The sequence below is a fragment of the Mesoplodon bidens genome (assembly GCF_964165515.1).
Source record: "Mesoplodon bidens genome assembly, chromosome: 5".
In the NCBI taxonomy this organism is placed as follows: Eukaryota; Metazoa; Chordata; class Mammalia; order Artiodactyla; family Ziphiidae; genus Mesoplodon; species Mesoplodon bidens.
Window position 1 is genome coordinate 61335189 of NC_138161.1, and position 26291 is coordinate 61361479.

General features: G+C 39.6%; 1 protein-coding gene across 14 annotated transcripts in view; it reads right to left on the reverse strand.

The window, feature by feature from the left end:
- ZBTB20 (zinc finger and BTB domain containing 20) overlaps positions 1-26291 on the reverse strand; it is an 830948-nt gene that overhangs the window by 185853 nt on the left and 618804 nt on the right. For 13 of the 14 annotated variants that reach the window (XM_081234533.1, XM_081234531.1, XM_081234534.1 and 10 more), the window contains one exon: positions 5666-5705. The gene's annotated coding sequence lies outside the window, so the exon portion shown is untranslated. Of the gene's footprint in view, positions 1-5665; positions 5706-13265; positions 13367-26291 lie in introns of those variants that run through there. The other variant, XM_081234523.1, reaches the window with a different exon arrangement.

Sequence of the window (26291 nt, forward strand, 5' to 3'; positions counted from 1 at the left end):
TGGGAGGAAGGGAGTCAGTGAGCTCTTTTTACCTCTCATACTAAGTTACATCTGTCCACCCAGACTTTGGCAAAAATTTTGGTTCCTCAGCCATCAGTTCTTTTGTCTTATTTTCCAATGGGTTTAGAATTTGAGTGGGGAACAACAGTGTTATTTATTGTACCCTTCAAAGATTCCCACACTTAGGTTTATGCTTTTGCTTGGAATACCATTCCTTTAGTCTTCATCTTGTTTACATTCTAGCCATTTTCCAAGACCCAGCTAAATCGCATTTTACATGAAGTTTTCCAGGTCTCAAGGCTCTCTTTCATGAATGAAATCCTATAGTACTTATCGGAATGTCTCATTCCTTTTGGAATTGTTATTATTATTTGCTACGCATATGAACACTCAATAGTACGACTTCTTTTCCTAACTCAATTTTAAGTTTCTTAAGAGGAAGCAAGGGCAATGTCCTAGTTTATGTTTTAACTCTCCACGAAATATGATTCTTTGTATATAATAAGTACTTATAGCTTATGGGATGATTGTGTTTAAGTTTGGCCTACTAACCAGGCTTTGATTTGAAGGCCCAAGTTACAATTGATATGGCTTAGGGGCTGGATGGTTCCTGAAGGGTTAGGGTTAGGGTTAGTGGTGGCAGTGGCCTAAGAAAGAAAGGTTAATTTGAGTGTGTCCCTGAGATGTGTATCAGTGTTTTCATTTTAGTAATATACTCCCCCCACTTCCTTTATGGAAAGCATGGTCTAATAGGTAGAAAGGCTGAGAGAAATGCAAGCAGAGGGAGGTAATGCTCCTGGCTGTGGTAGACTGGTCTGCAGAAGTGTTTTGATTCTCTGAATTAGTCAAAAGATTGAAAAAAATAGCCACTACTACTACAGGAAAAAAAATGAGGAGGAAGGGTCCTGAAAATGGTATCTGAGCAATGAAAGACAGTGAATATTTTAAAGATCACTGAATTTAATTTATTCAACCTAAATGCATAAAAGTACAGGTGGGGACATTATTTATGCAGGTATATGCAAATCATTTTATAAAATAGGCAAAGCCCTTCTGCTTTTTATAAGTTGCCAAGGTGGTTCCTGATATTTTAAAAGCTATGCACCTTTAATGTAATTTCCTAAGAGCTGGAATCCCTCTGTCAGAATCATAGTCACTGTCAGAGCAAGTTTATTTTTTTTGTCTCCTCTGGGACATTGACAAGGCTCTCATAGCCATCACAAAAAGAGTGGTTTCCACAGCGATGTGACTGGAAAAAATCACTTGGAAATCACTGAGGAGCAAGTCACAATGTTCAAAGCAGAGAACATAGGCTTTGAAAACATGAACCCATCTGACCTCTTGAATTTAGAACAGTGAATTCCTGAGCTCTGAAACATGGGGCCCGGCTGTGCATGCCATATTGGTGCTATAAGACTGGCAGTAGGTTGGCTGTGGCATGGTCTATTTCAAACTCCTTCACAGTGCCCAGTGTTGCATGTTCCCAGATGACATTTGGTTGGCAGAAGCCGGGCCTCCAAAGCTGGCAGTCTGGAATGCAGCCCACTGTGTTTTGACAAACACATAATTGACCATCTGATCACCAGCCTACGTTCTGCACTCAGGTCACTGAAGGGACCTGGGCTTTCAATAGGTCTCTACTCCTTATCTTGTTCATCTCCTCAAACTTTTCTCCAGAAAGTAATACAGAGAAGACTTAAACACACCCACAGACATCCTCTCATTTGCAAAAGAGAACATGGTACACGCAACATAAGCTGTTGAAAATTTCCTTTAAATTGTCCTGGCAGCCCAAAGTGAACAAGAGAAAAGCACACTTATGGTGAACTCTAATTCAGAAAGAAGGAACAAATATACTGCATTGTTTCAATACCCGGCTGTGCATAAGTTGCAATTCAGCTCAATGGCTTGGAACTTCTCCTCAGAAAAGGGCAGCAGTGGGAAAATGGTAGGAAACTGGGGCAATGATTGACTTTAGGGGGATATTATTAAGAAATGGTTTCATTTTCAGGTGAAAGAAGAGAAAAGCGGGACACTGGAAATGTCCTCTCCTTTTCTGCCTGCCACTCCCCCAAGGCCACTATGGGAGAGAGAGACACACATCTCTGGAGAGCAGTAGGTCAGACTCAAGTTGAGGTTTCTGGTGAAGGTCCCATAAAGGTGTATTTTGGCCTGAAATTTGGCCCCAAACCACATGTCAACCTTTCTCCTAGAAGGCAAGGATTATGCACGGGGCCAAGCCAGGCTGTCCATTAGGCAAGTGTCAATGTCTGTGTCAGCATTACCGAACGGCCCCTCCCCTCCACTCCCAGCCCCACTGCACAGTTCAGGCCCTTGGTTTTCATCTACGATCTGGTCTCCCTTTTCTCAGTCACCAGACTGCTCTTCTTCTAAAACATAAATCTACTTAAAATCCTTCAAAGCCTCCCCAAGCCTGTTGCTTCCAGTCCAGACTTCTTTGCTCGGCATACAAGGCCCTCGTGATTTGCCTCCCGCCCACTTTCCAGCCTCATCTCCTTTGAAAGGATCCCCTTTCAATCACCAAGCTCTAGCTACGAACTAGGGATGTGGCTGCTGCGCAGATACCTCCTGACTTTCCTCTGGCTTTTTTTCTGATTATGATTCCCTTTTGCCTTCCCCTCCTCCCATCCACCTGGCAAACTACAATTCACTCTTTAGACTTTCAGGCCCAGCTTGGGCACCTCCCACATACAGGCGGCTGCTCCTTTCTTTTCTTTTCTTTTTTTGCGGTACGCGGGCCTCTCACTGTTGTGGCCTCTCCCGTTGCGGAGCACAGGCTCCGGACATGCAGGCTCAGCGGCCATGGCTCACGGGCCCAGCCACTCCGCAGCACGTGGGATCCTCCCGGACTGGGGCACGAACCCGTGTCCCCTGCATCGGCAGGCAGACTCTCAACCACTGCGCCACCAGGGAAGCCCGGGTGCTCCTTTCTTTTTCCCCTCACTACATCTTGTATATACCTCCATTCCAGTGCCTATCACATGGCATGGCCTTTATTTACTATATATCTCCCCTACTGGACTGTGAGATTTTTAATAATGGGGAGCATTTCTTATTTATATAGAAGTTTTAGGAACTGAGCATAGTGACCAGCTTTCCATAAATGTTTGTTGACTGAAAACTGAATGAAGAGCTGTGCATGATAATCAATCAAAACCTAAGCCAAGCAGTAGTATTAGCTTCTAGAAGCAGGGCAGGGGCCTACTAGCAATCTAATGAAGGCAGAAGACCCCAGCAGTAAGGCACTTTAGATGGTTATTACAGGGTGAAAGGAAGAGTGAGGGATAGAGGGTGTGATGGAGGAATGTCTTGTTAACAGAGAATGTAGGCAGTTAATTTTCAGCCTTTTCAACATTTAGTTTTCAATATGGAAAGGTGTTGTTCTGCGAATGAACCTTAGTACGAACTGTAGAGGTCTACCTTTTAAGAACCTAGTCTCTCAAACAGGGTGAGTCTGTGCTATCTGCTTCAAGGCAGCATGGCAGGTTATAGAGGGCTCCTCTTTGCTCTGCTAAAGATTAATGGGATGAAACACTTTTGGGGGAACATCTGGAAGCTATTCAGCTCCTATTGAAACCTGTGTCAAATCCAGACTGGGACTTTGGACTAAATGCAGTGCCGAGGAGAAAAAAGTTGAACAGGCAGAATGCTGCACCTGTCTGGAGGAGGCCGTTAAAGAGGCACTAGGAACTAGAAGCACTGGGGAGATAATGTTTTGATCTGTCCCCAAGGAACTTTTCTTCTCCCTTTGATGGGCACCTGGGGCACCACCTCTGGAGCCATCAGCTGTGTCTGTGGGGCACTTGAGGACAGCAGGACTGTCATAGGCCCTGTCACCTTTGAAATAAAGGCAGTCTCAGGATTTGGAACAATCTAAGCAAGCATGAAGCCTGGCCTGGGGGGTGGGAAAAGGTTAGTGGCTATGTGGATAGGCTATTAGCCCATTCAGGTCATTTGCTCAGCCTCCTCACTGGTTAAAAACTTGGATCTCTCTAGAAGCTGTGAGATTGATGGTTGATATAGCATAGAATCAGCTTCACATTTTCCTATGAGCCAGAGACAGCCTTTCAATTACGTTTTTTATCTCAAAGGTCTCCCCTCGATTTCTAATCTGTGACCCAGGTCTCCAGGCTGCTGCACTGCTTATGTCTGAGGCTTGCCCTCCAGTGCTGACGTCATAATAGCTGAGCCGTGCGGGCAGAAGTGCACGGTGCTGATTCATCCCTGGTGATGTGAGGATTAATGCCTTGTCTAACACAGAGCTATTATGTGAACTGTTTTTACACAAAAGAACTGCAACAAAAATGATTTGCCAGTCAGAGGACTAGAAATATGCAGTGCTAGGTAACTGGAGTCGGGATGCAGAGACGTAAAGTGGTAACCACAAGCATGCACGCTGACACCCTCCGAAGCACTGACAGACCCACTCTATCAACACCAAGAATGAGGAATAACAAGACTTGTCAGGGGCAGAGAGGACCCACCCCTGCTGTATAAATGCATTACACACAGCACCAGTCTCTGGGGAGTTTAATCAACCTCCTTTCTCTGTCAAATAAATGTCACTTTAGACTTTAGCCTTAGCATCCTTTGGAGGATTCTGCTCCCTTACATATATTTGCAACTAGCTTCTAGGAATGTGAGTGGAAGCCACACGCAAGCAAAAGAGCCATGGGAACCTCCTTTCTGTGCAAATGATTGCAACACAAGAAATACCTCAGAGTGTGAAGGAGTCGGTGAAGACAGGATGCTGTGAATAAGGGACAGTGTTCACCAGAGAGTGAGAAGCAGCTGGAAGGATGCTGATAATATTTATCACGTGAGGTAACTGCCACTACCTGTAGCATCTCTTGGGTGGTGTCTCAGGTAGTGACTTTGATTATTTGGGTTCGTGGCCCCAGAATCTCTTTCAAGCAGCTCAAGGTGAAATTTATCCAAACCAACTCAGCGCAGCCTGATTTGGGCTTTAAATTATAAGTGTTCTCTCTTTTCATCTGAAATCAAGTTGTTGGTTTATTTTTTTCTCCCCAAATGACTTTCCATCTTTTCTAAAAAAAGAATGGTACCTTCTATAAACCTCCTGGCACATGATTTCTCTCTCTCTCTCTCTTTTTTTTCTGGACTTTACTATTTCACACACAATTTTAGCCTAAATAACTAAAGTTTTGTACCTCAGTCTTGTACCTCCTGTAAAAGGATATTAGAAATTTTGTCCAAAAAATGAAAGCTCTGATCTAGAAGTTGAAATTAAAAACTATTGGGCCTAGGGATGGGTGTATAACTGAAGAATAAATAATTGTCCATTGATTGACAGTGGAGCAAAAGCCCAACTGTGGCTGGTGTCTGGCTGGAGAATGTAAGCTGTAGTTTACAAGAGCAGTGACTTTTGCAAACAGCAGCCGTGGCTGAGTCAAAGGAAGCCTTCATAGAAGTCCAGTGCCTTGGGCTGCTGGTCTTTTCAGCCCCCTCATGATGGCAACTACTACTACCACCAACAGCATTAACTCCAAACACAAAAGAAGCTAATACACACTGAAGAAGCACTGGAAACCACAACAATGTCAACTGGAGAACATGCCAATAAAGACCCAAATTTCCCAAATCTGGTGCTTTTTTGAAAAGTAAAAAAACCACTTTTACTTACATAAAGAGAAGGGGCAGGCCACAGAATGACGGTCAAGGAACTGAAAATCAAAGAGAAAACAAGGAATTAAAAATAAACCCAGTGGTACTGTGGAGAGAAGGAAAGCAAATCTAAGTTTAGACAGGACTAATTGCTCCTAAAGCATGAGCAGTAAGAGCCCATTTTGTCACCTGGAGCCCAAGAAAGAGGAGATTCAGCCTCATAAAATTTCCAGAGGTGTGACCTGCTGCTATCTGACCAATACAGAAGGAGTGCCAACCGCTTTCTTTGTCAACTTCATTCTGATCGAAATCATATGAGCATTATCTAGAGCTGTGCTGTTCAATACAGTAGCCACTAGCCACATCTACCTATTTAAATTTAAAATATTTAAAATTTTAGTTCCTCAGTCTACTAGTCACATTCCCAGTGCTCCACAGCCACCTGTGGCTAGTGGCTGTCTTACAGATAGAACGTTTCTATCACTGCATAAATATCTATTGGGCAGTACTGATGAGAATAGATAAAAGCTTTACTATGTAGTGCATGACAGATCTTAGCTAATTTTGACGAAGATGAGTGAAACTGATAAACTTTGCTTCTTTTAAGGGTAGATTTAGTATGTTTAATGCCCAGAAGATACTCTGGGCAAATTCAAAGCCTCCATGTATTGTCAATTGTTAGCTGAGGACTGCTACTGCCTTGTCTACCCTGTCTCACCAGCCTAAGAGTGTCCCCTCTGACAAAATGATTTTAAACGAAAGCATTTGTCCCCCAAAATGCATTTCTAATAATGAAAACTTCAGGTTTGGGGGGAGTTGACCTTAACAGTTTCTCATTCTATATTTCAAGTCTGATAATTCTCCTTTGTAATCTTCAACACACAAGCCAAATTAGCGATTATGGAACTGGCCTGTTTGCCACTGTTTTGATAGCTTTTCTTACAGAAGAATAAAACTGAAGTAACAGAAGATCCAAGAGAAATTAATAAACCAAACAAGGATGCTGAGAAGACAAAGCAGGTCTCCCTACCCCACCCAACTCAAATATGTCAAGGACTTAACATACACTGATTGAATTCTTGTCTCTCTGACACCATGATTTTAACCACTTCACATATGGCCTTCAGAAATATGAAAAACAAACTGTATTAAAAGAAATCAAGTAGAAGGACCTGACTAAAGCATAGAATAGGGCTAAAGTAGAAAACTGGCAATTAGAGACTTCACTTCTCAGCAAGTTTTCTGGGAAAATGCCCCATCATAGAGTTTCCTCCAAAGAAAAAGTTTTTCCTTTTATGGACAAGGTGAAACCCTGTTCCATGAACATGCAGGAGTGAAGTACGGTGTTCCCCTCTTTGGATAAGAAGAGTTAAGATGAAAACCTGCAGCCTGGACCATAATGTACGCCAACACAAGAGAGGCTGGAGGTCTCTGATGTTTTTAAATTGTTTCACAAAATCGATGAGCTTAATGAAAATTTTAAGCAAGATAATTAACTTATGTATGATTCATTGAAAGTACACACAAACTTGAAATACGTACATAAAAAAAAAAAAAAGACCAACTAGTCTCAACGACTTTAAAGCACTAAGTTTTGCTACATTCTAGTCCCTTCCACAAGCTAGGATCCTAGACCACTTCACTGGTGCATTTTTAAAAGCTTATTCCTTCCTTCCTTTCTTCTTTTCTTCCTTCCTTCCTTCCCGCTCTCCTCCTTTTTTTCCCCTCCTTCCTCCAACCTTTTTGAGCTTGCTTTCTTTCCCAACCCTTGAGAAAATGGAGAAAAATATGATTAGTGGTTATCTATGCAATATGCTCACTTATTTTTCTGTTGCATGTTATAAACCCAGTAAGTCTCAATAATAATTATGCTCTTTGTGAACTATACTTAGTAGTTATGCTCTTATATCTAAGAGCATAACTTTCTTTTCTAGGAAAGGAGTATTTATTCATAAAAGTTAATCAAAGTTAAATTTTTGATGTGATCAAAAGAGATCGATGTAAACTGTATCCAGATTGATTAATACATCCAAGGTCTGGAATGAAAAGCTATCTTTCCTGGATGTCAAATGACACACAGGCTGTCAATGACAGGAATCCAAGATGGAGAGAAAAATCACAGTGTGTATGTCACAGTCTAAGACAAATTAAAGCCAAGTTAAATTGAGGATTTTATTGGATATAATTGTTGTCTTTATGTATTAATGAAAAACAATACTATCTGTCCCAAATTTAATACTAAGGCTAAAAATTTAATCTCAGAGTTCTTATACAATTTATAAACATTCATAAATGTCAAAAGGCCCCGTTTCTTGATTGAATTACAATCTGCTATGCAATTTTGAAAATATGTATTAATCTACATGGGTTTATTTTTGTTCAGTTCAAATTGTTATTTTATTGATATGTGCCCTTTCTGCCTAAGTGATATTCACCTTGTATGTCTGTAAATTGTTTTCATCTGAAATGCAAAGAATTATCTATGATAGTTTTGCATAAGCTTAAAAACATTTTCATTAAGGATGCTGGGTTCAAAGCACAAATATCTAGCCAAGAATATAGAACTATAAAGCCCAAAATGAATCAAGACCTTAAAACCTGGTGGGGGAGGCAAGAGTAGAGAGGGGGAGAAGGGGTGATTTGTAGTGAAGTCTCGTTTTAGTTTTGTGATTTCTGAGTAGAAATTATTATATAGTATCAATCTCCAAGGAACTAAAAGTATTATTAACTGTAACTTAAAGATTAGTCCATTCTGATTTCCATTTATGTTCTACGGCAATGGTTCCCAACATTTGAGGTGATACAGATCCCTGTGAGAATTCCTCTTCCCAGAAATTCTTCAAAAACACCAAGTTTCAAGCATCTCCCAAACTCCATGAAGGTCTTCCAAGAATTCCAGGTTAGTAACCATTGGTCTAAGGGGAGAGGGGAGAAAATGCTCTTTCAGTCCCCCTACTCATCACCTCTAGGATGTTTTAACAAGTCGCTATAAAGTTAAAGCCAGGAGTAAATGAAATGTATAGAAAATGGATCTCTACGTGGGTGAGTGTGTGTCACCAGAGACACACAGACTCCTTTACAGGACTTCCAGACTCTGACTTTCCAAGTCCCTTATAACTTTTTTTTTTAAAAAGTCCATAGAGCCTTAGGAACAATGAGGCAGAGGAATAGTGAGGAGAGAAATGATAATAAGAGTTACTATTCACTGAGTACTTTCTGTGGTTCCAGGCATCTTAAGTAAATGTTTCTTAAATTTGAATATGGGTATACCCAGGGAGGTGGAGCAGTATGACAAGAGTGTGCAAAGCCACAAAATAAATAATAAAGACACGGCTGTCTCTTTAGAGGGTCAGTTGTCTTTGTGACTAAGTAATTTAAACTCTTATTTGTATATGTGCTCATTTATCCAATAACTATATCTTGGGCATTATAGAAAAAAAGAACAGATCCTGTTCTCTTCCTCATGGAACTTCCAGTTTAGTGAAACAAACAAGGATAAATTGAGGGGTAGAATGCAAAATGTGTACGTATTTTTTAGGGTGAAACCTGAGGCCTCACTGAAAAGTCTCATTTGCAGCAGACTGTTTCAGGTGATGTCCAGGCACCCCGAATATTGGATGCTCACCTTAGCTTGATGATCACCTCCCTGGAAGAGTTTGAAAAGCAGCATTAACAGTATATCATTTAATCCTGACTACAAGAGTAAATACTATTACTTCCACTTTACCAGAGGAAAAAGGGAGATTTGAGACATTAGGAAACTTATCCTAAATCAGACAGCTGCTGGGATCTGAATAAGTCTGTACCATTCTGAGGTCTACATATTTATAACCCTTAAGTTCCAGTACCTCTAGGTGTTTCCCACTTTATGTTTGCCCTTGAAGTCTGGCCTCATTAAGAATTTTGTAGGCTAGTAGTTTAAGTTTCTCCCTTGGAAGGAGACAGTTTTGGCTTGATTTGCATTCTAAATATTTCAGGGTGGTAAGGGAAAGCTACTATTGTACCCATTTTTTGGTGCAGAAGCTGAGACACTTGACAGCTGAGGTACCTGGCTGGGTTAAAAAAGGAGTCTGGGCTGTCAGTCTCTCGTTCCTCTTGACTAACTCCAAGCCTAGGCAATGGTACTGTCCAAGGGCTTTTCTGCACGTGGGATTCACACTGGCTGATAAAGAGTGAGAGAAACTTTGCTAAGGGAAAATAATAGTGCAATAAAAAATGGAAAATAAGTAATCATAACTCACTCACAACAACTGGTTACTTTTAGCATTGTGAATAGAAAAGGGAAAGCTTATTCATCACAAATGAATCAGAAAATTAGAATGTGTCACAGCATTGATGACAGAGCTGAGGAATTCAGAGGAACTGAAGTTCAACACTTATCCTTCTATCTGAAGAGGGTGAATGATGTGACAACAGGACAGAAAAGACCTCTTAGACATGCCTTTAATCCATCCAATTTTTTTTTTCAACTACTTTCTCTAGCAGTTAGGTGGGTTTATATCTTTGTTTTCTATGGGTAGAGATAACATTTTAACATCCTTTTAATGTTCTAGAAGTATTGTGTTAATTAATTCTTATGTGGGAGTCATTCCAAATAGTAGGATGAAGATTTTTACCTTACTGATTTTCCTAATACCTTTCTGGCTTCCAGTGTTTTCAAAGGATGAGGCCCTATTGGGTTTTTAGATTCATATGTCTCAGAATATGTGCCAGCTTCATAGGTTCCTGTCAACTGATATTCCATCTTCACTCTGGATACATGATTTCCTTTATCTGACAGATTCAAGAAATTTTATGCTAGATATAATGACATTTCATGCACCCTGAATTTGGAGGTTTTTAATTCTCTATTTTCTACCTGGCAAAAGATTTATAAGTTAAAGTCAGATGGAAGGCTTATTCAGATGTGCATACAAAACATGCTCAATTTCCCATTAGGTACTTTGGGGTCTCCTGCAAGTTTCTTGAAGTGTCTTCATTCCTTTGGTCAGTCTTAAGGAGACTGACTATAAATGCCATAGATGGTCATTTATATCTTGGGGTGTGCTTTTCAAGACCATCTTGAGAAGAACAGCGGGGAAATCACAATGATGCCTTACCTTTCCTTAATATGCTATGATAACACAGAATGATGTCTGTCTTCAAAAACTGAGATGATGAAATCATGATCAATAAAAAGAGAGAATTCAAAAACTAAAGTTCAGCAATTAGGTATGGGATTGTTTCTGAGCCTGAGACGTTGCTGAGATACAACTTGACACTCTACCCCATCCCATACAAATCCTCTTGAGTCTTCCTGATTCTCACAGGTATAAAGCCTGAGAAATAAAAATGAAGTAAAAGCAGTAAGCCTGGGAGGGGTGGCAGGGTAGGCTGGGAGGTAGTATCAGGAACTGAATTTGTTTAATATATTTAGGATGATTTCTTACAGCTCCTAAAACAGACTTAATTCGATGGCATGATGACATTCAGGAGCTCTCTACAATCTTATTCCGAACAACTTTCCTTCCTTTCAAACTCCTAAAGTTATAGCTTTACATGTTCCAAATGGATTGGTGTACAAGACCTTTTATTATAGTACATTAATATCTTTTAGGGGATGCTGAAAAGGTCTGGTATTGTTATCATGTGGTCCAATCAAGTAGAAACACTTGGTCATAATGCTGCTCACAGCTTACTATTAATGCCATTTGGTACAAAAAAGTTGTGCCTATTATAGGACAAACTCATCCCAAGACTCCTTGGTATATAAACACAGAAAGTAATATGTTAGTGGTACAGAGGGCTTTGGAATAAATATGGGCACAGCAGGAGGAAGAAACATCCAGATCAGTGTGAACAGAAGGCTGTCTTTACTCAAATGGTTCCCTTGAATTTTTTTTAATACAAAGGGAAAAATTATAACACAAAATTTATATCAAAAGATAAAAATTAAGCAGGTACTTTCACCCAATGGTCTGTTAGATACTAAACCAAGAGGACAACGTGGGCACAGCCTGTGTTTTAAAGACTTGATAAAAGCTTTCCATAATACAGATTGGAAAATGTTACTTTTGTCCTTGTCACCACCAACTATTTGCTTAAGAGCAATCTAAGATCTTTCACGACCTGGCCCCAATCCACCCCTCTTGTTTTTTTCTCCACCACTGCTTCCTTACGTACTGTAACAGGCTATTTGCTCTCCCTAAACATGCTCAGGACACCTCTGTCCCGGAGCCTTTGCTAACAGTTCACACTAGAATCTCCCAAGCCTAGAACAGTGTCCTAAACACAGCATGACACTCCAATGTTTGTTGAATAAATGCTGTCCATCTATTTTAGGAGACAAAGATGATAGAAAAAAGTTGTTAAATCAGTAAACAAATAGCACCAGAGAGAGGGCAAGGAAAAGTTAATTTTAGTGCATTTTAGAGTGGGGGGCAAAATGAGCCTTTAAGATTAAGAAAACTGATGCTCTTTATTCTTGGGTCTAGCCAATGCTATGAGTCAGTTACTTTTTTGGGAACAAGTTTCAACCTCAAGGTTAAATGAACACAAATGCTCTGTCCATCAGCATATAATGAAAAAGCTGTGGCTATTTCCACATCGGCACAGTGAAATTAAAATATGCAGTGCCTTTCTCAGGGGCATCATGTATGACAGAACTTTTTAAAATAGTCCCCTTTGCCACTCTTGTACAGAAAGAGCTATAGAGATAAAATTAAATGTTTAAAAAACTGGAATAATTTCGCTTAAGAAAGAAAGAGCTGAGGTGTATCTTCATAGTTTTCTGACTAGAAGAGGAGTTGTTATAAAGAGAATAATGATGGGTATTTTTGTCCTAGGGTGAAATGACATTAAACTGTCCAGTGAAGAATTTAAGTTAAGACTTAAGGATGAACATCTTAAATGTACAAGTGGTAAACAATCAAATAGATTGCTCAGAGCTGTTATGAAATTTCTATCTTCACAGTTATTTAAAAGTAGGAAAGATCCTCATCTATTTCGGACGGAATAAATACAGCTCTGCCTCCAGTCAGGAGGGTGAATTCAATACTTCCCTAGTCTTGTTTTGCTCTATATGACTACAAAATCCTATAACATGCTGACTCCCCACATTGTACAGAATCACAGCACAGTTGAGTAAAATACATTTTATGGTTAGAAGAGGATAAGGCAACACAGAAAGTCTGTAAGTTACTAAATTCAAAATAGTTTATATAGTGCTTATGTATTGATTCAATTTGCCAAGTGTATATTAACTACTCAAATAGAATTGAGCAAAAATATACTTGAATCTACCATGGTTTTAACATAATGGTTAGCTACAGTAAAACATTCTAACAATTAATTCTTTCACGTCCAAGAAACTTAGCTGAATATTTCATAAACCTGTTATGAATATGCATTTAAATTCAATATCCAATTTTTCTTTAAAGTTAGAAAAAAGACCAGAAAATAAGGTAAGAATTCACTGTTATTATTCCCAGGACTATCTTCAAAGACATCAGGAGAACCAGTGAACAAATACTTTTAAATGGCCAAAATGGGCTCCATATGACTAAGAATGTAAATCTGATGACAGACTCAGGGAAAGCTCTAACAGGGGTGGCAAGTTCCTGGCTTTCTTATCTATTTACCTTGCAGCTTTGGAGCTCAGCAGAAGTGTCCATTACATACAGCACACAGGATTAGATGAACAGTTCCAATGACCTTGTCTGAACCAAATTCATTTAAAGCAGTTTGCCACATTTCTTAAATAGAAGATGAGCCCTTTCTATCTATGGCCCAGATTTGGACTGGATCACTGAACTATTGCCCAACTCTTATAAGCAAAGCAGTAACATGTACCAATCAACAGGCAGCCCATAGCAGAAGCATCAGGAAGGTCAAAATACACACACATAAGAAATTGGCAGTACATTATAGAAGAAAGCTATTTCTAAAGATGGACTTTGGCTACTAAAGCCTTTGAGTGTTATTCAACCTTTGTTAGGAAAAAAAAATCAGTCCCCATGTAACTTGTAAAGATCTCCTTTAAAAAAAGAGATTGAGACAGAGAAATGTAGTTTTATTTTGCAAACCATTATTTTCATAAGGACACAAATCAAAGATAAACTACGCCAATTTCTTCATAGCTGACTTTTTATAGGATATTATTCTAGTCTTCGCTAATGACTTCTGGAGGTTGGTTATTGCTGTGATCAGAAGCTGGGAGGATAGAGGTCTAAGACCTTTCAAGAGAAACATTTTGTTCACTATCAGTACAGAAAATAAAGCCAGCATTAAGGTGACTTTGACCACCTAACTAGGATAATGATTGGTACATGTAGCCATTGCTTATGCTGTTTCGAATGTCAAGAATGAATTGAGGGGCTTCCCTGGTGGCGCAGTGGTTGAGAGTCCGCCTGCCGATGCAGGGGACACGGGTTCGTGCCCCGGTCCGGGAAGATCCCACATGCCGGGGAGCGGCTGGGCCCGTGAGCCATGGCCGCTGAGCCTGCCCTCCGCAACGGGAGAGGCCATAACAGTGAGAGGGCCGTGTACCGCAAAAAAAAAAAAAAAAAAAAAAGGAAACAAAAAAGAATGAATTGAGCACACGGGGAGGGGGAAGGGTAAGCTGGGATGAAGTGAGAGAGTAGCAATGACATATGTACACTCCCAAATGTAAAATAGATAGCTAGTGGGAAGCAGTTGCATGGCACAGGGAGATCAACTCGGTGCTTTGTGACCACCTAGAGGGGTGGGATATGGAGGGTGGGAGAGAGACACAAGAGGGAGGGGATATGGGGATATATGTATACATACAGCTGATTCACTTTGTTATACAGCAGAAACTAACACAACACTGTAAAGCAATTTTACTCCAATAAAGAGGTTTAAAAAAAAAATGAATGAACTGAACAGCAAAGGTGTCAAGCTAACCAGCAACTGGAATTTTGAAAGCCTGTGGTACAATAAACTGATAATGTTGTTGTTAGAATTCATAAAACTTACTCCTGGCTCCCTCCCTCCATCCCTTCCTATTTCTACATCCACATCCCTATCATCAGGCAGTTGAAGAAAAAGAAACAAATGTGACCTGGACTGCCTCTTTGGGGACACACTCAGTCAGCTCTCCAACCTCCTCAGCCCCAACCTGCTCTCAGTTATCTGAAAAGTTAGTAATTTAACTGCTTTTAATACTTCTTCTTAGGGGAACTGTCATTTTCTTATCTGTCTCTACAAGGTCCAAATTCAGGTTTTTCCAAGGTAATGAAGGAGGTATTTGGTGATTATGTGTTTGTGTGTGTGGTGATGGTGGTGGAGGTGGATTCTGCTCTGGACTCTACAGATTGTTCAGCTTTACTTCCCAAGGGCATCACCTGATTCCCCATCTCAAGAAGCAATATTGCCTATAGTTTAACTGCAAATAAAGATACATACATATACACACATATACCATATATATGTGTGTGTATATATATATTTCTTTTGGAAGTTATAAACATTGTGGGACTTTCTGTCTATACACTCTGTGAAGTGTTCCTACTGATGTCAGAGTAATTTAGGCAGAAACATAAGAAAACATAAACGGTTTGCTCTGAAACTTTACAAACATGTTCTTTGTTAGTGATTTCCTCGTGGTTAATCTCCATTGGTTCCTGGCTCTTCGGAGCATGTGCTCAAGGAGACTTTTTCACAGTATCTTTCTGCCTGAGACAACCGTCCGGGTGAAATTTACTTCTAAATACCTGAATTCTTGTATTCACTTATTAATGACCTAGGAATTGAGGATGTTTCCTGTCTGCTCTTTCACCTTCCACTTCATGAAAGGATTAGATTGTAAACAACCTAGAGGAATCTTTCAGGCCAAACCCTGGCTGAGCTGATCTCAGCAGGCAGGGAACCCCTGGCAGCCTGTGAAACACAATTATGAAAACAGAAAGAATTCACCCATATTTTCAGGAAGAAATTGTGTTGTTTCCAAGATGAGACCTAGAAAATAAGGCACATTAAAAGAAACTGAGCAAGACATGAATTTAAAGAGTCAGCAGAGGTAAATTTCAGAAAGTGCCCAACTTGCCAGAGCTCTCCTCAAGCCACAGGTTCATTTTCAGGATCTGACAGTGGCCTGCCCAGATATTTCAAGTGAGGTCCACCCGTCCCTGACAAAAGGGAGTGAGTATTTCTCACCTCCAAAGGCAATCAATTTGTGCCACGGAGTCTGAAGGTTCATGGCTTTCTTTTATTTTTAGAAGTCTGTACATGTGTGGTTCCTCTGTATGAGTTGGTCCTAAGGAAGTGATCCACCCACAACTCTACAGAGCAAATTAACCCCATACTGAGCTTTTTTTTTTTTTCCCCCTCATTCCACACACCTACTCAATGTTTTAAATGACCCAGCAGTAGCATGATCAGATGAGTTTTTTTTCTTCTCAGTGAGGAAAGCCTGGTGGTGGGAGAGCTGGGACATATCTGCTCTAATTCAAAACAGAAGTGTGGCCCTAAAACATTACCAAATAACATTTTATCAGCAGTGCAGAAATGCTCAAAAATGCTTGAATGAAACCCTTTCATGCTATTTATCCAACTTACTGAAGTTTCTATTTTAAATAACAAATAATACATAATAAATACTGAGGTAGAGAAGTTTGACCTATATCCAGAAAATTTTTAAAAATCCCATTTTACTGGAAAAAAATGAAAGAGGCCCATAGCCTCCTTCCTCATCTTTAACAGCTTCAAGAGAAGGGCCAATGAGAAGAACGACACAACCCATCCTTTTTCCATTTCAAGGAATAGGCTCATGTTTTTCCAGATTTATTTTTGCCAAAGTGAATGTCTTGAAAACTCTAAGATGATCGCTGTTTTCTAACTTTTCAAAAAAGAAAAGAAAAAAGTGAACATGATGATGGTGGGTGATTTAATGGAATCAGCTTGTCAACATGATGAAACTGAAAAAGCTTTTACAGAATATGTCCACATGCTAAAATAAAAAATCTTTAACATAATGTATATAGTGTAGCGTGATTTTTGTTATGGCAAAAGAAGGGAATATCATTAATTTAGACAGTAAGTGTAAGGTTCTGCTAAAAACTCCACGGATAAATCATAGAAATACATCTTGGCCAGACAAATGGAGCCAGACAAGTTCTAGTTCTTTCAGAAGCTATCAAAAGAGCCATCAGATTTTAAGTCTGTCATCTCTGGTATGTGATAAGAAAAATTCTGAGCTATTTCCCTCAGTTATACTAGAATACAGCTTCAAAATGTTAACGATTTATATATAAATGGACAAGAAAATGACCTCTCCTGAATGTCCCATTTTAGGCAAACTATCAGACCTCTCTCATTCTCAAAAGTAAGTGTGGCAAATTGGCTCATTTTGGTAGGACTTGGCCATAGAACATGCACGTCTTGTGTGAACTTTCAACCTCTCTTTCTTTTGCAGAGTGATTTATGCACACACTATTTGATGCCCAGGAGTTCTGTAATTCTTAGCACAGTAGTCAGTAAGTACAAGGGAAAACCTATCACATTTAAAATTCACGTTTGAAGTGTCTTAAATCCTATGTTTTTGAACTGAAGGCCTTATGAAAGTTCTAAAACACATTCACTACTTCCCCCTAAGCGTCTTATAGGTGTGGCTGCCAACTGAAAGTGTTAGGTTGGTAAAACTGGTTCAATAGGCAAAAAAGAGGGTCCAAATGAGACAGTGCTTTTATTTACACTGGTTGGAAATTTTATATTTGATTTATAGCCCAAATCAAGCTCTTACATCTGTGCCTCCAGCCTTTGGCTGGAACTGCTTCATCCGGTCATCCTATAGTAGGATTGTTGTTATGGTTTCAAAGACTCCTGCCCATCACTGATGCTAAGGGATTCTAAAGGACTTAACCATAGTCTGCGAGCCCCAATCCCTCACTACCTCTCTAATCTCATTTCTCATCACTTGCATGCACAATTGGTCCAACTGCAATAGAATATGGCTACCTAAGTGGAACAAGAACAGGAATGTGAATGAGGATTGAAATGAATAAATTAAAAACAATCAGTGACTCTATGCCCTTGTGAAAATTCAACTCTCTCATTGGAGAGACACCTGTGTTTGTAACTGAGACTAAGAAAGTGTATGAACTTTCCTTGAGAATTGGTTAGATAAGGGAGAACGTGCAAAGCATTGTCCAGATGGCGGCATACATTTATTCATTAATTTAACAGAAGTTTTTTCAGAGTCTACTATTAATTACTCTGCTAATTGGACTCCATTCCTGCTCTCAAGGACCTCTACTCTAATGTACACTTTAGAGAGTTTTTATGCCTCCATTATCACTAACAGGTTACTCGCCTGCTTAGGTAGGTTATCATAAATATAACCACCTACCTATAACACTTCTTGCTCCTTATTCACTCTTTTCAATTGCCCTGTGACAGCCATTAAGCCCTCATCAATAATCTGACCCTTTGTGGCCTATATTATCAACTCAGTTAATGTCAACTTAGATAAAAAACCCTTACCCCACCACCAACTACCTTTTCTTTTTCAAACAGTCAAGAAAATATCATAAATGTCTTCCCAGAACTATTTGTTTGAAATGGGTCCTTACAATCTTATTTAAAACAGCATTTTTTTTCTTTTCTTTTCATTTCCTGAGAAGCATATCTTGAGTTACAGGCAAATTATGAGTCAGTGGTCTCCCAGACACAACACTCACTACTCTCTGGGGTAGAACATTTCAGCACTCAGCAGAGAATCCTAATCGTAAATAAGCTCAATCTCAGGAAGGATTTAATGGAGCACATGTCTCTGGTCCCTCTGCTCCTTGTAAGGAGGTACCCCCTCCATTATATTTCTGACTTTTCTAAACTTAGCTATCTTAGGTCAATGGCAGTGAACATGGTACAAAGAACACTAACTCCTCCTCAACTTGTTAAACTTTTTCTCCCTCAAATGCCTTATAAACAAAAATACAAGAATTTAATGTATGTATAGAGCAGCAAATGTTCTCTCCCTGTTTCTTTTCAGATATTTTCTTCTTACATAAACAGTGGTGATAGAATTATAAGGGCCACTGCTCTGCCTCCATGTTAATATTCTTATTATCTTGTATGAACAGGAGTGAATGAATATGTACATGACACCAATCAATCCCTTTTTTAAAAATGCAGTTCTCATCTTTTTAAACAGTGGAGGAAGAATTAATGAATTCAACATGTAGTTTACCTGTTTATATTTTGGATGTTAATAAAGTAAAACCAAATTATTGCCTAAGTTCTTTTCAGACTTACATCAGCCATTAACACTCTCCATGCCAGCACGGACCAGGGGAAAGTGGAACTAATGGCCCTGGGTCCAAGTCCCTGGAGTCAGCTGGCAAGGGGCCTGGAAGGCTGGAGAGGATGTTAAGCTGATAGGGCAGGAGATTTTGGCTTGGTGGGTAGATAGGAGATATTCACTGGCAGTGAAATAACTTCTTTCTGTAGAGCACATTGCTAGGGAGAGGTCATCTGGGGGCATTAGGTGACAGGAATATCAAAACCAAACATACAAGTGCTCTGAGGAAACCAGGGAAAAGGGAAATCACTATTTTTTTCCATCTCCTCATTGGCTTCCCTTCTTCCCTAGTATGCTTTCTCTTTCCATCACTTCATACTTCTTCTCCCTCCATTCTTCAGGTCTTCCTCTGCCTCTTTCTAACAAAGAAGCATTTAGGAACAATTTTAGGGAATAGTGAGACCAAAAAAAAAAAAAATTAGAGAAGACAGGATGATATACTGTACATTTATATATACACAAGAAAATACAACCTATATTTGATTGACCAAGAACTAGAAACTGGGAGTTTTGAGATTTAAAAAATTCATGGTATGTCTGGTCATATTAATCTTCAGATCAGCTGGTTTTTAGCATCACTGGAAAGAGCTATAAGAGAATCATGAGCAGGAAAAAAAAACAGGGGAAAATGGAATTGTATAAGGATTCATATTTGTAAGGATAAAGGGAATTTAGAGTTGTCTATTGAAATTCCCCCCAATTAGTTTTTGGGCTTATATATGACAATACCAAGAGAAGAAGCTTGGGAATTCTGATTGGGTTTGGGGAACTAGTAAACCCTGTGTGTTGTCAAGCAAATAAAGGATAACCAGAGCATGGCACCTCACAGTGGGTAACATGGGTGGCTTCTCTGCCACCCGCAGGAGCAGAGATGCCTTATGAATTCTAGAGAGATGCTCAGGTTCATCTGACTGCATAGGGAATGAAGGGCTAGCTGCACCGTGTCGTCTGTGAGGTACCTAAATGTATCCTGTAACCAAGCGCCGCCATTTTAAGCATTGTCATCTTGAAAAAAATTCTAATACAAAGCTTAACGGAAATACTTTATTTGGTCACCGGGTGGGGGAAGATGCTGGGACATATGACAACATTCAACGGCCAAAGACAGGAGGAAGCAAGAAGAAAGAGGAAACCCAGAAAGGGAGAGTGAGTGCCAAAAGAAGGGTGCCAGCTCTGGAGATTCTGTAACCGAATAAACAGAGAATCTTAAAATAAGAGAGATAAAAGAGCACGCTTTGAGGGAAACATAAGTATGCTTTTGGAATCTGTGGCAAAAAGGAAAAATATTTGCCTCTTGTCAATTTTCACCATCGTCCCGTGGAAGGTTCCTCTTTCTTCCACTTTTACATACACAGGTATATTCTTTTCCTAAGGATTAGCCTTCTGTGATAATGGTGGTAATGATGGCAGTCTTAAATTATTGGTAAAGTTGGGAATGAAACTCTGACCTCCAGGCTATGTTTCTGAGTCCAGTCTATGTCCTCCAAAGTGTTCAGTCTACTTTCTGTGATTTCTCTGCGACCAGTGGCAAACAGTATGTGTGGTAGGGGCAGACTTCCTTCTTGGGATATACATGGCTCCAGAAAATAAATGCCTTCTTACCATGACTTCTTGATTTTCTTTTTTTTTTCTCTCTCTCTCTTTTCTCCTAGGCTATTAATCTCCAATTTCTTCTCTAGCAGTCTGGGCCCTCATGGTTAACTTTAAAGACATCCACCATTAGTTTCCCCATCTATGGCTCTCAATTGTAGCTCGCTAGTTCTTGAGGCCAGAAGAACCCATTCAAGTATGTTTGCCTCAGCTCCCAGGCTGCTGAGCAATGCTGAGGAAAAATTGAAAAACTGGACAGGCTGGTGCCCTTCCAGAGTCCTGGTATCCAACTTTAGCTGGGGTTCTGGAACTACTTTACAATTCTTATATCTTTCCTTAGTCAGTTTCCTTTTTTAATCCCCAGTTTCCATTTATCATTGTAATTAACTCCTTGTAACTTACCTCCTACTCTTTATTCTCAGCTACTGCATTAACCTTGCCTCTTTTTTCACAGAGAAGACAGAAACCATCAAATGGCAGTCCCATCACCATGTTACCTCTGTCAGAACCCAGCCCTAACATCTGAGAGACTTTTTTCTCTGGCACTAATAATCTCCTCCAGAATCTTACTGTATCAGTTACTCCTTCTTTCTTCTGTATTTTCCATTTTCCTACTGCATGCCAACATGCTTCAGTTGCCCACATGTCAAACAAACAATAACAACCATAACAAACTAACAAACAACAAACCATCTTCTGTGGACCCAATCTTTCCCTCTTTTGAACCACTTTCGAGCTTCCTAAACTCCAATTTATTCCTCAGCACAATAAAATCTGGCTTCTCTACCTGTGTTTCCAATTAAACCGCCAAGGTCTCCAAAAACCTCTGAATTGCTAGTTCCTAAGATCTATTCTTCAACCTTCTCGTTTTCTTTCTTTCTTTTTAAAGTCAGGTTCATTGATGAATAATTTACATACAATAAAATTCATCCTTTTAGTACTCTTCTACAGTTCAATAGGTTTTGACTTCTGTGTTGGTTCCTTGATGTCTACAAAATAAAATCCGAATGCCTTGGTTTCATATAAAATCTCTTCATAATCTCTAGCAGTCTTCCCCATGTAACCCATTGTCTGGTCAGACACCATTTAACAAAATGTACTCTGTACGTTCATGCCTCTGGGACTTTCCTCACGTTTCCTCTCTATAAACACACACGTTTTTGTGTAATATAGTAAACGTTATTAATATCACCACATCGAGTTCCATATAGAATTATAAAACTAGATGCTATTTTGAGAAGTTGATGTTTTCAAAATAGAAAGTAACTTTAAAAATATTACTGAAAATCTCTGCTGTTTTAGTGTTATGGGTTGAATCGTGTCCTCCTCAAATTCATATGTTGAAGTCCTAGCCCCTAGTACCACAGAATGTGACTGTATTTGAGAACAGGGCCATTGAAGATATGATTAATAAAGATGAGGCAATCCTGGAGTAGGGTGGGCTGCTAATCCAATATGACTGGTATCCTTTTAAAAGGGGAAGTTTGGACACAGACAAGCACATGAGGAGAATGCCATGTGAAAATGAAGGCAGAGATCAGGGTGATGCTTCTATAAGCTGAGGAACACCCAAGATTGCCAGTGAATCATCAGAAGGTAGGAGAGAAGCATGGAACAGATTCTTCTTCAGAGCCCTTGTAAGGAACCAATCCTACTGACACTTTGATCTTCGGTATTTAGCATCTAGAACGGTGAGACAATAATTTCTGTTATTTAAGCCATCCAGTTTTGTGGCACTTTGTTATGGCAGCCCTAGTAAACTAACACATCTAATAAATAAACATCTTTGAGTATGCTGGAATACTAAGTAGCTCATTCACTCATCAGGTCCTTAATTGATACCTACTATGTGCTAGACACCGCTCTAGGATACGAGGATGCATGGTATATATGAAAAGCTCAAACAATATTTGTTGAATGAATGAATAAGAACTTCATCATGTTACTGTATTTTTTTGAATACTAATAAGCAGTTAATCTATTAATCAACATAGGATTGATTGAATGCCTGCCATTTATTCATTGATCAAATATTTATGGAATACCTACTATGGGTCAAATAACACTCTAGGCACCAAGGATAAAGCTATAGATAGGACAAGTTCTCCACTTTCATGGAACTTAAATTCTAATTGAGGGAACAGACATCAAACATGAAAACAAGTGAAAAAATTATGCAATTTTACTCTGTGCCCCTCATTGACAATCACAAGCATTTATTCTGTAAACCCTCTAACTCTGGAACAATGCCCAGGGCAGTACTAATACTTAAAAATATTCCTAAATACCATGCCCTGTTATTTCCCTTACATTCTTGCAATCTACATATAAGCCTGAAATATCCCTAAGGTTAATGACCTTAAGTGGTTGTTTAGACTTTCTGATTTAATAATAGTTTTAGGAGTTTACACATTACTTCAGAGTCTACAAAATAAAGATCAACATGATAAAGTCCAAGAGTGGAGGTAGGGTAATCCACAGGCAGTGCACAGGCTAGAACTGTTTGAGCAGGACATCCCCAAAGCTGGCTTTCTCAGTCAGTCAATGTCATTCAACACATATTTCTTAAGCACCTCCAGTGTGTCAGCCCCTGTGCTGAAGACAGCAGAACTGTGGGCAGAGCAGGCATGGTACTGACCCCGATGGAGCCTACATTCTAAAGGGAAATACCTGAACAGCTAATTTCACAGTCCATTTCTTAATTATGATTGTGATGAGGCTGTGTGAAGAGAGCTAGAAGAACTCCTGGGCTAGGGGACTTGGCCGTGAGGGGTTCGTGAGAAGCTTCCCTGAGGAAGTGGTACCTCAGTACTGGCTTTGGGGCTGGGGTATGGGTCTTTGTTTGAGCAGGGATCGCAAAGTCTTATGCTTCTTCTTCCTCATTTCCTTTCATCCACGTGCACACATTTCAAATACTTAAAAGTATTCTTCAAATACACTAAGAACACCAAAACTAAACACAAGAGAAGGACTCTCCAGAGGAAAGAGGCCAAAAATAGAAGGGAAAAATACCCCTAATCTCACCATTTGTTTTGAAAACACCCAAAAATGATTAAAACACATTATAAACTAAAACATATGAACTAATCACTTGCCAAGTTTCATTTTTAAATCATAGCCATTTTTGAGGTTCCTAAACTGAAAAAGAGTCTTCAATATGAACTTGTGTTTTTCTTTTCTTGGCCCTCAGTTGGCTTGAAGCATTTGCTGTTAAGCTATATGGAGGGAAAGGGATCCAGCTGGTCAGGAACACATGGCATACCTCCCCTAGAAGGGAAGTTCCATGAAATCAGGCCTTTGTCTATTCGTAATTATATCCTTAATACACAGAAGAGTGCCTGGAAGATAGTAGGGACTCAATAAATACCTGTTGAATGGCTAACTGAATGAATATTCTGGGCCTTTGAAGGAATTCTCCAGCTCTCTTTCCTTACCCAAGCCGCATCTTGCTTTAAGCCAGTGGTCCTCGGGCAATTTTTGATCCCACAGGGGACATTTGGCAATGTCTAGAGACATTTTTAAGTGTCAAGACTGGAGAAATTGCTACTGGTATCTAACGGGTAGAGGCCAGAGGTGCTGCTAAACATTCTACAATGCACAGGATAGCTCTGCATAACAAAAATTTATCTTTCCCCAAATCTCAACAGGGCCAAGGCTGTAAAACCCTGCCTTAGGCCCTTTTTACTAGTGGGCTGTACTTGGGAGTATGGTCCTCCGTATATTTGGGAGAAGTTCAGTCCTAGAGGAAGCAACCAGATGGATGAAAACTTGTTTCATCCTCATTCCCTTCATGAACTGCCCCCCCCGGGACTTTTGACCCCACTGGGTCAATATGCAGTTGCTGGAGAAACCACTTGAAAAAGTCTGTCTCTACAATGGTGGGGAATAATTTTTACAGTGTATTGGTAATTTCCCTGAGCTTACCTAAGAATATAGCTTAACTTAAATAAAAGTAGCTTGTTTAGAGTCTAGCCATGTGTCTGTAAGAAACAGAATGTCCTCCCCTAATTCAACCAGTTTCTCCATGTCTGATCAGGGTGTGCACACCAGTCTAGCTTTATGATAAATAAGATCAACTTCAAGAATCCCCCAAAACCCTATAATGGGCCTGTAGAGAGACTGGGTTTATAGCATTTCCTCTGCTCCTTTCCTTGCCCTGTGTATTAAAATAGTAGTATCTGATTCCAGTTTCAGTCGGGAAACTTCCATGGTGCCAGAGGAGTACATGCACCGATTTCCTGCCAATGATGGTTGCTCCAGGAATCTTGGTGTTGTGGCATGTGTCCCAGTTACCATAGAGACCGCATACACTAAGAGTGTAACATTATGATTGGTGGGGAGGATACACTTTGCAGAAGCTTTTTGGAGGGAGAAAGAGAAGATAAGAGAAAGAAAGTGAGACTGCCAATAAAGAGGCACAGCAAAGAGAGTTCCTGACCATCACAGATTCTAGAAATTGGGGACCACAGAGATTACAACTACTAATATAAGACCAACATCAACTTTCCCCCAAAGGCTGCCTCCAACAGGAAAATTTCAAGTATGAGGAGAAAGAACTGATATAAGATATTCTAAAACAAAAAAAGTAAATAAGTGAACCTACCAAGGTCTAGAGGTGACAAAAGCGGTATGGCAAGAAAACATTTTTAAGTGATTCAAGGCAAGGAAAAAAAAAGAAATCTAAGAGAAAAATAAAATTGAAAGTTACATTCCTGAGGATGGCTGACTTACAGAGAGGCTGGCTGGCAAGGAGTAACTTAAGTTCTGAGTGCCTATGTTTCATGTCCCGGAAGTGGAAAGGAAAAGAATAAAGATGAGTCCCCTCTCATTTTTTAACAAGGGTCTCCTTAAACCTCCCAATGGTTTGACATTATAGCAGATGAATACATGCTGGTCACAGAAAATCTGACAAAAACTCTTAGCAAATACATAAATTAGGGGACATTGTTCACAATGCAAATAGGCTCATTCCATAGTTTCATAAAATAATGAGAGCTTAAAGTGCACTGACAGTGTATTCTCATGTACATACTAATTCTCTGCATACAATTTTGAGGTATAGTGTTTTTACAGAGATCGAGGCATGTCTGCAATGTAAAGGGTCCAAGTGTTGAATTGTAGATGTTTTTAAATAGAAAGGAAGCCTGGAGATAGGATGTGGGTTGGTGTAGGGGACGAGTGGGAATGAATTTAGGAGAAAACCAGTCTAAGGAAATGTGAGATAAATGATTATGTCCAGGTCCTTGACCTCTAAGTCTGGTAATGTTTTATTACACATACTTCAGCCTAATATATCCACTGCCCTGTTTGGAAATCCCTGTTTCCAAATTTTAATTATCATCAATATATTAATAATCTCTGAAATCTACATCTCAAGCCATTAGTTCTCAAGTCTACATCTTGAGCCATTAATTCTGACCTCTAGCCCTCTATATCAAATGACCTACTTGACAATTGCAACTGGATATCACAACATGTCCAAAGCTCAATTATCTTCTCCTTTATAGTTTCTCTCCTTCCTATGTTCTCTGTGTGAGCAAATAGCATCAATATTCACCCATATGCCTAAGGCCCATACCTGGGAATCATCACCCCTCAAATAATCACCAGATTTGTAATTCTAATGTAATTTCTTTTAATAACCAACAGAGGCTTTTGTGCATAGAAAGCAATATTAACAGTTAATTGGGTTTTAAACTATTATGTGTGTGCATGTGTGTACCTATCTATATACACATATACTATTCTGTTTAATAAT